A 9544-nucleotide genomic window follows, 5' to 3' on the forward strand; every position below is an offset into this window, starting at 1 on the left:
CTCCTCTAGAGCAGTTTTGAGTGAAGATCTCATAGGTAGTGATTCAAGTTGCAGTTTATTGGCAATAGCATTCCAGACCCTGGGGGCATCAATAGCAAAGGCCCTTCCTCCTGTTTTTGTACGGCAATAGGGAATGTGAAGCTGGTAAATGAGCGAAGACCTGAGGTCAAATTTGTTCTTTGAAACAGAGAGGAGATCCAGTAGGTAGTCTGCGGAATTTTTTGTAAGTACATCGTGAATAAATAAGATCTGGTGCACAAGCCGTCGAACATTAAGATATGTTAAGTTTGACCCAATGTAGAGATCACAGTGGTGAGTCTATGGTGCAGTGTTGAGTCTATGGTGCAGTGTTGAGTCTATGGGGAGTGTTGAGTCTATGGGCAGTGCTGAGTCTATGGGCAGTGTTGAGTCTATGGGCAGTGTTGAGTCTATGGTGCAGTGTTGAGTATATGGGCAGTGTTGAGTCTATGGGCAGTGTTGAGTCTATGGGCAGTGCTGAGTCTATGGGCAGTGCTGAGTCTATGGGCAGTGTTGAGTCTATGGGCAGTGCTGAGTCTATGGGCAGTGTTTATCAATTCTACAGAATCTGAGCCTCGCTCGCACTGCGTGTTCGCCTATCCACACTACGATTTATAAAAGCGCCCTGCTAAGGCCTCACGTGATAACAGCCCCGCCGAGTCGCCTGCCCGTGATTCGAGGCACGGAACGTCGAATCTCCTCCTCCACCACGACAACACGAGGACATTGTTTTGTTTGTAACCTCACCACGAAGGAGGATATAGCTCAAGACCCCCTCCCCAGCACCTACGCAGCGTTGCGCTGGTGAGTGCCGCGTTGAGGCCTATTCCGGGAGTGTCACCGGTCTCGGCTAGATTGCCCAGCCGGCCGAGGCGGCACTTTGGCCGGCTACAGATGCTGCTGTCATGCGATGGTCTCCATGGAGACCTGGAAGATGGTCTCTAGGTTATGTTGTGGGTTAGCAAGCTTCCAAAGGATGCGTGAAGGCTGCCGCTCGGCTTTTTGTAACGAATCTTTGCTGCGTGTTTTAAACTTTAATTGTTTGCGATGCACGCGTGTCAACGTGGTGATGCGTCGCTCAAAGACTTCACTCGAGCGCGTCGTGTTCAAGCTCACTTTGTCTACCTTAGGAGCTTACAAAGTGCCGCCCAATAATTTACCATGCGTCTGCCTCTTAGGCCGAGTGAACCGCTTGAACAAGGGCACATTCAGAAGCGTAAACTCTGTGAGTATCTCGTTTTAAATTTTGATTTGAAGCTTTCGTGACTGCAGTAATTCATATTCTTAGCTCTTTCGGTAAAGTCACGTTGAAGGGAAACAATAAAATAATAAAATATATATAAAATAATTAAAATTCTCACGACGTTTCGACCTGATGACGACCGTTTGTGTTATGGTCGAAACGTCGTGAGAAATTTTATTGTTTTATATATATTTTATTATTTTATTGTTTCCCTTCAACGTGACTTTACCGAAATAGCTAAGAATATCTCGTTTTATTCATAGTTCGTGTTTCCAAGGACAAAAACAATTGCACATTCTCATTACCAATACATCGACCTGGCTGGTGGTCACACTTGCCAGGAGCCCCTTTCCCTGTCGGCTTGACATTTTTTTCAACTCAATTGTTTTTTTACACAGCTCATGGACAGACGTGCGGCAGTGTTGGTTTATATCCTGGAAGGTGCTCTCACTCCAGGGGCTGTTTCATTGATGGGAAAATAACCTGAGCTGGGGCTGTAATCAATGTTGTTTTATTGATCTAGTTTAAAACATCAGCACGAACATCGGTGCCAAACTAACACGATGTGAGGCGCTAGATTTGAAGCTTTCGTGATGTGCAAGGATTCATAGTCTTTAGCTTTTTTTCGGTAAAGTCGCGCTGGTAAAAAAAATAAAGTTAAACCCAAGTTAAACTTTAGCAGCCTTATAGTTTACAGCAGTATGCTCCGCAAGGCAACCAGTTTGTCAGCTTAACTACTGCCTTCTGCCTCTGGTTCACGTGTGTAACGCTCTTCAACCTGCACACGGCCATCTCTCCGTCCCCAACCCCCTGCAGCATAACAGAAGGTGGCTTAACTTAGCCCCCCCCCACGGCCCTTCTTGTCTCTCCCCCCCCCCCTTAACCTGTATACAATCTCGGGTGTCTTAGAGTTCTCTTCACCTGATGCAGCAATTTTGCCGTGACGGTTTCCACCTCAAGACGGAAGCTTGTGCTGCTGCCTCCGAAACGTGATTTTAATTGAGTTGTTTTTTTCATTTATTTATTTTATAGATTTTTTTTACCTACGTGACTTTAGCAAAAAAAGAAAGAGTCCGATGCGAGGAGGCGTTTCCCCCAACGTTCGTTTTCTGCGGTGGCAAAAAATGCAGCCTCTGCGAAACGATGAGAACCTAAACATTTTGCTCAACACAGGAGGAACGTGTCCATCAGCGAGGGAGCCTTAGGCATGCATCCAATTGTCCCTTGTGAAGGAGGAGGTCTTTAACCCGGCATGGTTGTCACCTGGTGTACAGGAGGTCGTGGGGTTTGATACCGACCCTGACACTCCCTGCTCTTTCTTTGGGGTTGACGTTTCTCGCTCCCCGCGGCCGCGTGGATTTTTCTCCCAGAGTCCTCCGGTTTTTCCCCCTCCGCATTCCGAAACGCCACGCGTTTAGAGTATTTTGCCCTGAATGTCCACTTGATATCAGCCCACCATTTATGGGCCAAGGTCTCTTCTTAAAAAAGAGCTATGTAGCACGGTGGTGTGCTTCCCGTGGCAACATTAAACATTGGTTAGTTTTATTAGTATATATATTTTTAAAGTGATTTGTTTTACTCTTCCTGTAACTCTGCACTCACGCCGTGTTTTTGTTTTGTGTTTGTTGTCATGTTCTGACCCAGTGCCACAGCTGGACATCTGTGACAAAAAGAGCTTCGTAGCGCTTTGGATTCCTCCTCTTGCAGTCTAAATAAATATCATTCCCACTGCTCCTCCTACTCCCTCCCCTTCACCCCTCCTAGCCAAGTGAAGGAAGCCGCCAGGCCGACCATCTGCCACCTCCCCCCAATGGAGACTTTCTCCACCACCACCCGTTTAGTGGCCTTGCTGGTCGTTGTGCTGGGCGACCGTCGTCACAACCCCTTCGCCCTGCCCCTTGACCGTGAGTAGCAAACAGCGCCGCTACCACACTTGAGACGATGCCCCCTCTCAACGCTACTCCCACTAAAGGCCATCGACTAAACTCGACTCTTTTGACTTCACCAGGCAATGCCCACTGAGCTTCGTGGCGCTTTTTTTTTTCAGAAGCGCTCCGGCTCTTGCAAATGATGGCTTCAACGAAGCACTTCGACGTTCAAGCGGGGCCGAGTACTCGAAACACTTGTAGGTATCTGTGTGACACACACACTACACACACTACTCACACACAGAGACCCACAGACTTCTCACACAGAGACCCACACACTACTCACTCAGAGACCCACACACTACTCACACACAGAGACCCACAGACTACTCACACAGAGACCCACACACTACTCACACAGAGACCCACAGACTACTCACACAGAGACCCACACACTACTCACAGAGAGACACACACACTACTCACACAGAGACCCACACACTACTCACACAGAGACCCACACACTACTCACAGAGAGACACACACACTACTCACACAGAGACCCACACACTACTCACACAGAGACCCACACACTACTCACACAGAGACCCTACTAACACTCTGCTGTATTTTCGCCCACAGCTGCGGTTATCATCTCTGGCCACGTACGGTACCAAAGAAGCTCACATCAGGTGTATGCAGCAAAGCAGCAACCTCCGGACACACGACGGAAAGGTGCACGGTTGCGACATCACACACACACATACACATGTACAGGGCCCAGTTGAGTACGCAGTTTGTTAAGGTGCAGCACTGCAAGTACTTGCTCGTGCCCCTGTTGGCGGAAGGAGGAATAGGAGGAGGAGGGAGGAGGAGGATGAGGAGGGGGAGGAGGAAGGGGAGGAGGAGGAGGAGGAGGGGGAGGAGGATGAGGAGGAGGAGGGGGAGGAGGATGAGGAGGATGAGGAGGAGGGGGAGGAGGGGGAGGAGGATGAGGAGGAGGGGGAGGAGGGGGAGGAGGAGGAGGAGGGGGAGGAGGATGAGGGGGAGGATGAGGAGGAGGATGAGGAGGACGAGGAGGAGGAGGGGGAGGAGGATAAGGAGGAGGTCCTTCACTGCACAGAGCGCTGTAGGGAGCGCCCCTCTAGGCAGGGCACGTTGGACCCCACTCCTCCGCCACGCCAGCCAAACCTCTTGAAGTGTCCCACACTTCACCCCACCACGTGCCACCCGCCTAGACGGGAAGCACCGCGGTGAGCTCACTCCCACCGCCGGGCGGACAACAACGGAGTTGTCGCTCACGACCCGCGACCCCAGCGTGACCCCCCCCACGTCGACCCCCGGGGGCCGGGCCGGCGTCCCCTCGTTAGGAAAACTAAAACTGCGAAAAACTTTGTTTTTGTGTTTGACCGGCAGGTAAGGGCCCCACCGAGCTACGTGGCGCTTTTTCACCGGCGACCGGGCCGTCGCCGTCGTCAGCGGGCGCGGACATTTTTTTGTTTTGCGGCCCAAACGCTTTGAAACGCGCGACGTCGATTCTGAGTGCGGCGCGGGGGGAGAGACGCCCGGAAGGACCCGGAGGGAGAAATCCACGCGACCGCCACGGTGACGAGAGGCCAACGCGAGAAACAACCACTGCGAGCCGCAGAACCTTGCAGGCGAGAGGGAGAGAGAGAGGGTTCTGAAAATCGATTTTTTTATATTTTTAAAAAACCCACTTTGTGCGAATCGCCTTCTATGACCCCCCCCCCCTCCACGACTCGTAGGGGGGGACGCGGCAGCCCCCCGACGACAGCCTCACATAGCCAGCGCCCTGCAGATGCTGTCGGAGCCAGACAGGATGTACAGAGCGAGAGAGGGAGAGGCGGTGTACATGGAGTGCTCGGTGTTGGTGTGGCCGCCCGCCACCATCCTGTGGTGAGACCGAACGCCGCGCCTGAGCGTCCGTGCCTCTCCGCCTCTCCTCTCGCTCTCCGCTCACTGGAGACTCTTTTTGTTTATTTCACCGCCTGATGCCCACCGAGCCGTGCAGCTGTTTTTCAGAAGCTATCCGGCCATGTCGCAAATGACGGCCCTGACGACGCGCCTCGAAGCTCCCTGTCGCGAGGGCTGTACGTGCCCTGAACTTCTTTCGCACCCTACGTGGCCAACCGTGCTAATCAGAGGTACGGGAGCTGGGTCTGTTTTGTGAATGCCGCCAGTGGGTTTGCATGGCTGGCCACGTACGGAGCGAAAGAAGTTCAACATAGAACACTCCCATAGACTTCAATGTTAAAGGCTCCCATAGACTTCAATGTTAAAGGCTCCCATAGACTTCAATGTTAAAGGCTCCCATAGACTTCAATGTTAAAGGCTCCCATAGTCTTCAATATTAAAGGCTCCCATAGACTTCAATGTTGAAGACTCCCATAGACTTCAATGTTAAAGACTCCAATAGACTTCAATGTTAAAGGCTCCCATAGACTTCAATGTTAAAGGCTCCCATAGACTTCAATGTTAAAGGCTCCCATAGACTTCAATGTTAAAGGCTCCCATAGACTTCAATGTTAAAGGCTCCCATAGACTTCAGTGTTAAAGGCTCCCATAGACTTCAATGTTAAAGGCTCCCATAGACTTCAATGTTAAAGGCTCCCATAGACTTCAATGTTAAAGGCTCCCACAGACTTCAATGTTAAAGGCTCCCATAGACTTCAATGTTAAAGGCTCCCACAGACTTCAATGTTACAGGCTCAAATAGACTTCAATATTAAAGGCTCCCATAGACTTCAATGTTAAAGGTTCCCATAGACGTCAATGTTACAGGCTTCCATAGACTTCAATGTTAAAGGCTCCCATAGACTTCAATGTTAAAGGCTCCCACAGACTTCAATGTTAAAGGCTCCCACAGACTTCAATGTTAAAGGCACCCATAGACTTCAATGTTAAAGGCTCCCATAGACTTCACTGTTAAAGGCTCCCATAGACTTCAATGTTGAAGGCTCCCATAGACCTCAATATTAAAGGCTCCCATAGACTTCAATGTTAAAGGCTCCCATAGACTTCAATGCTAAAGGCTCCCATAGACTTCAATGTTAAAGGCTCCCATAGAACAAGGATTTATGTCTACTGCATTAACCACAATACCTGCAGTCAAAATGCAAAAATAAAACATACTATGATAATATATGATGATGCATTGTCCTTGAAACTGATTGGTCCACACCAAGGGACGGCTTTCTTTTGAGCCTTTTGGCGTCATCTGGTCGAGCACCAATTGGGTCGAGGCTTCAATGCCACATATTTATTATCATAGTATGTTTTTTCGTTTGCATTTTGACTGCAGGTATTGTGGTTAATGCAGACATGAATCCTTGCTAAAAAGGCTTCAGTTTTGTTGCCAGAAAAAAAGAGGAAAAACCCTATTATTATATTTTGGTACTGGCAAAGGAGGTCTAATGATGAACAAAACATCAATGAAGCAATCTGATCTCATCTTGAACGGCTACTGTTGGCCTGCAGCCCGCCAAGTAACGCACTTGTGTAACGTATCTCAACAATAAAATGACTGGTCACTGTCCACTTCCAATGGAGCTTGGCTCTTTAACTTATCAGCCGTCTTTTCATTTGTGGGTGTGTCATTAACTTTGATAATTGATTCTTGTCAACACCACTGGGTACAAAGTTAATAAGTAACAATTTTTTTAAACAAAAATTAAACAGAAAAAACCGCAACACACACGCACATTTCATTCCGAGATCTATAGAAATGTATAAAGTAACCTGTTGCAGAATTTGCCACTTGCTGGTTTTATCCACCATCAATTTATTATGAGAACCCTGTCTATATCTCAGATACAAATTCAGTGTAATGACAGTTCATTGGCTGATTAATATGAAAATAGGTTTTCCCATTTTTTCTGGCAACAAAACAGGTCACATTTAAAGCTGAACTTTGAGCTGAAATCCTTCAGAATGTGAGATGTTTTTATCTTCCATTATTTTCATACTTATTGTGTATATTGAGCATCACTTTGTGAGAAGCCAAAAAATGTAAACTGGCCACCATCAGCAACGTGGAATTCCAGGCTACAGATACAGGGTGGTCCAAATGTCTCATGTCTCCTCTAAAGCTTAATATTGTAATAGGAGGCTTTATTTAAAACGCAACATTTAATATGCAAATATGTTCGGGGTCAATTAATTTTGGGAGTCACAAGACATCAGGACCACTCTGCACAGCACGAGTTCAGGATCTACAATGGGAATAGGGTGCCACCCAGCGTTGCTTCAATAGGGTCGCAGCGAGGGTTGGAGTTTAACAAGAAGGAAAGATTTACATTATGAGACCTCCTTTGTCAGTAACAAGATATAGTAATAGGTTTTACCCAATCAAATTCAAGGACAGTGCATATTTTTATGAGAGTTGTCGCTTTTGTTTGCATTTTGACTGCTTATGTTGTGGTTATTGCAAACATGATGCCTTGAATAAAGGTGTCAGTTTTTGTGCCAGTTAAAAGGGTAAAACCTATTACTATAACAAGGAAAGACATTTGCCCTCCCCTACCCCCCAAAGACTGGATACAGTCTGTGAAGTTAAACCTGCAATTCCTACAGTATGAAATATTTCTTCATACATCATTCCACTGTACATCGTCAATTAATCGTGGAGCGTTAATCCACAAACTGCACATCTTCTAAGACTCGACAAAGCAGGCTGTAACCAAAATTGATTTGTGGGTCCATCGTACTGAAGCGAATTTGACAGAATCACTGGTGCCGATTAGACACGGGGACATTGACAAGAACAAACGCATTGATGCATCGCTCAAATTTTTTAATGAAATGAAAACATCGATTTTACACGAACAGATTCAGAATAAAAAGATCAAAAACATTCAATGAACGATTTACAGGAGACAGCAAAGTGATTGTTCAGAAGTAAAGTTAATTATCGTAAATAACGAATGATAAAATAGCCAACCGTCTAATAATTAATCGGAAGGATGTGGTTGCAGGGTCAATACAAACGGACATTACTTTTAAAAATATATAGTTAAAAAACATTATAAATGCCTTTACATTAAAAAAAAACATTACAATGGCACAAGGCTGTTGTAGAAGGATCAACAATCAGCCGAAATCGTAAGGTTCCCCATCCCTTAGTTACTGATCCGTGGCCAAGATAGGTTGCATGGATTAAATCCTGTAATCTCGCCTGGATAAAATAATAATAATGAATGATTGTGACTTGTCTGTGTACTGCTGTAATGTGAGCTCTACTGTAATATTGTATTTGTACTGATGCGTTCTGATCTCGAAAATAAAAATTTTCCAAAGTGAGCATTTAGACGGTGCTCATCTCCAGTTTAAGAGCTCTGAGCCACGTGGTGGAAATTCGACGTTACTATGGCGGGGGCAAGTAACCCCACTGTTGACTTCTCCACAGTGTGTTACTCATTGTATCTACCCCCGACAGATGATGGGCTGATCCAGTCTAGGTTGTCTTCATAATTATGCCAGAAGATGCAAATACAATACTTTTCGAAGCACCGCACATTATTTTTGCATGTTGAATATTTACCGCCACTGTAAATATGTAATTTTAATCAATGCATTGCTATAATGTTTTAATCAATCGTATTGTTATTAAGGTTCGGGTCAGGATTTTAGAGCAGTGTGTTTCAAATAGGTCGACCAGATTTGAAATCGCTACATCTCTGCAAACCACGAACTCTTCATAATAATCCACAATAAAGGTTTTCTGGGTTAGATCGCGTTATTTATAACTGTGTCGTAACCCTCCACCACCCGACACGGCCAATCAGCAAAAAATAAGTGTCACGTTGACAAAAGACAATTAGTTCACTCATTTATTTGCTGATTGGCCGTGTCGGGTGGTGGAGGGTAAAAAAAAACCTTTATTATGAATAATATTGGTCGCGAAAGCTTGCTACGTGTTAAACTGACACAATCACAACTTTGCCTTTTTATATATATGGAGATATACTGTATGTTATTTTAATTAACTTTAACAATACACTACTGTATACAGTATGCTTTTCTCAAATGTGTCTTTACTGCCCCATGCTGTATATACCATCTTAAATCAGGACCAGTACTAAGAGTTTAGCCACGTGACAATACAGCAGACTCTCTGTTGTGTACTATACAGGACGGTCCAGATGTCTTATAACCCCCAATTAACTGACCCCGGAAAATGTGTTTCATTTGCGTATTAATTTCTGTTTCTAAATAAACCTTACATAAAATATATACCGTATGAAGATAATTAAGTGTGTGGGGGGGGGGGTCACAAGACATCTGGAGCACCTTGTGGAACGTGACTATTTTATGTTAATAAAAAACAAACGACACTTATTAAAGACGAGTTTTGTGGGCAGCAGATGACAGCGAAGTAAAATAAATTGTGCTGCAC

General features: G+C 45.9%; 1 long non-coding RNA gene across 3 annotated transcripts; it reads left to right on the forward strand.

Moving 5' to 3' along the window:
- Positions 1-601: 601 nt before the first annotated feature.
- On the forward strand, positions 602-5440 carry LOC142912106 (uncharacterized). Of its 3 annotated transcripts, none has more exons than XR_012933922.1 (6): positions 602-822; positions 1197-1243; positions 3026-3165; positions 3309-3386; positions 3772-3864; positions 4896-5440. It is a non-coding gene; the product is annotated as an uncharacterized LOC142912106 (long non-coding RNA). The 3 variants fall into 3 exon arrangements; XR_012933921.1 differs by lacking the exon at positions 4896-5440 and adding an exon at positions 4546-4886; XR_012933923.1 differs by lacking the exons at positions 1197-1243; positions 4896-5440 and adding an exon at positions 4546-4886 and having other exon boundaries at positions 604-822.
- The last annotated feature ends 4104 nt before the right edge of the window (positions 5441-9544 follow it).

The sequence above is a fragment of the Petromyzon marinus genome, unplaced genomic scaffold (assembly GCF_048934315.1).
Source record: "Petromyzon marinus isolate PM22_M1 ecotype Great Lakes invasive population unplaced genomic scaffold, UKy_Petmar_22M1.pri1.0 PM_G_Scaffold_19, whole genome shotgun sequence".
In the NCBI taxonomy this organism is placed as follows: Eukaryota; Metazoa; Chordata; class Hyperoartia; order Petromyzontiformes; family Petromyzontidae; genus Petromyzon; species Petromyzon marinus.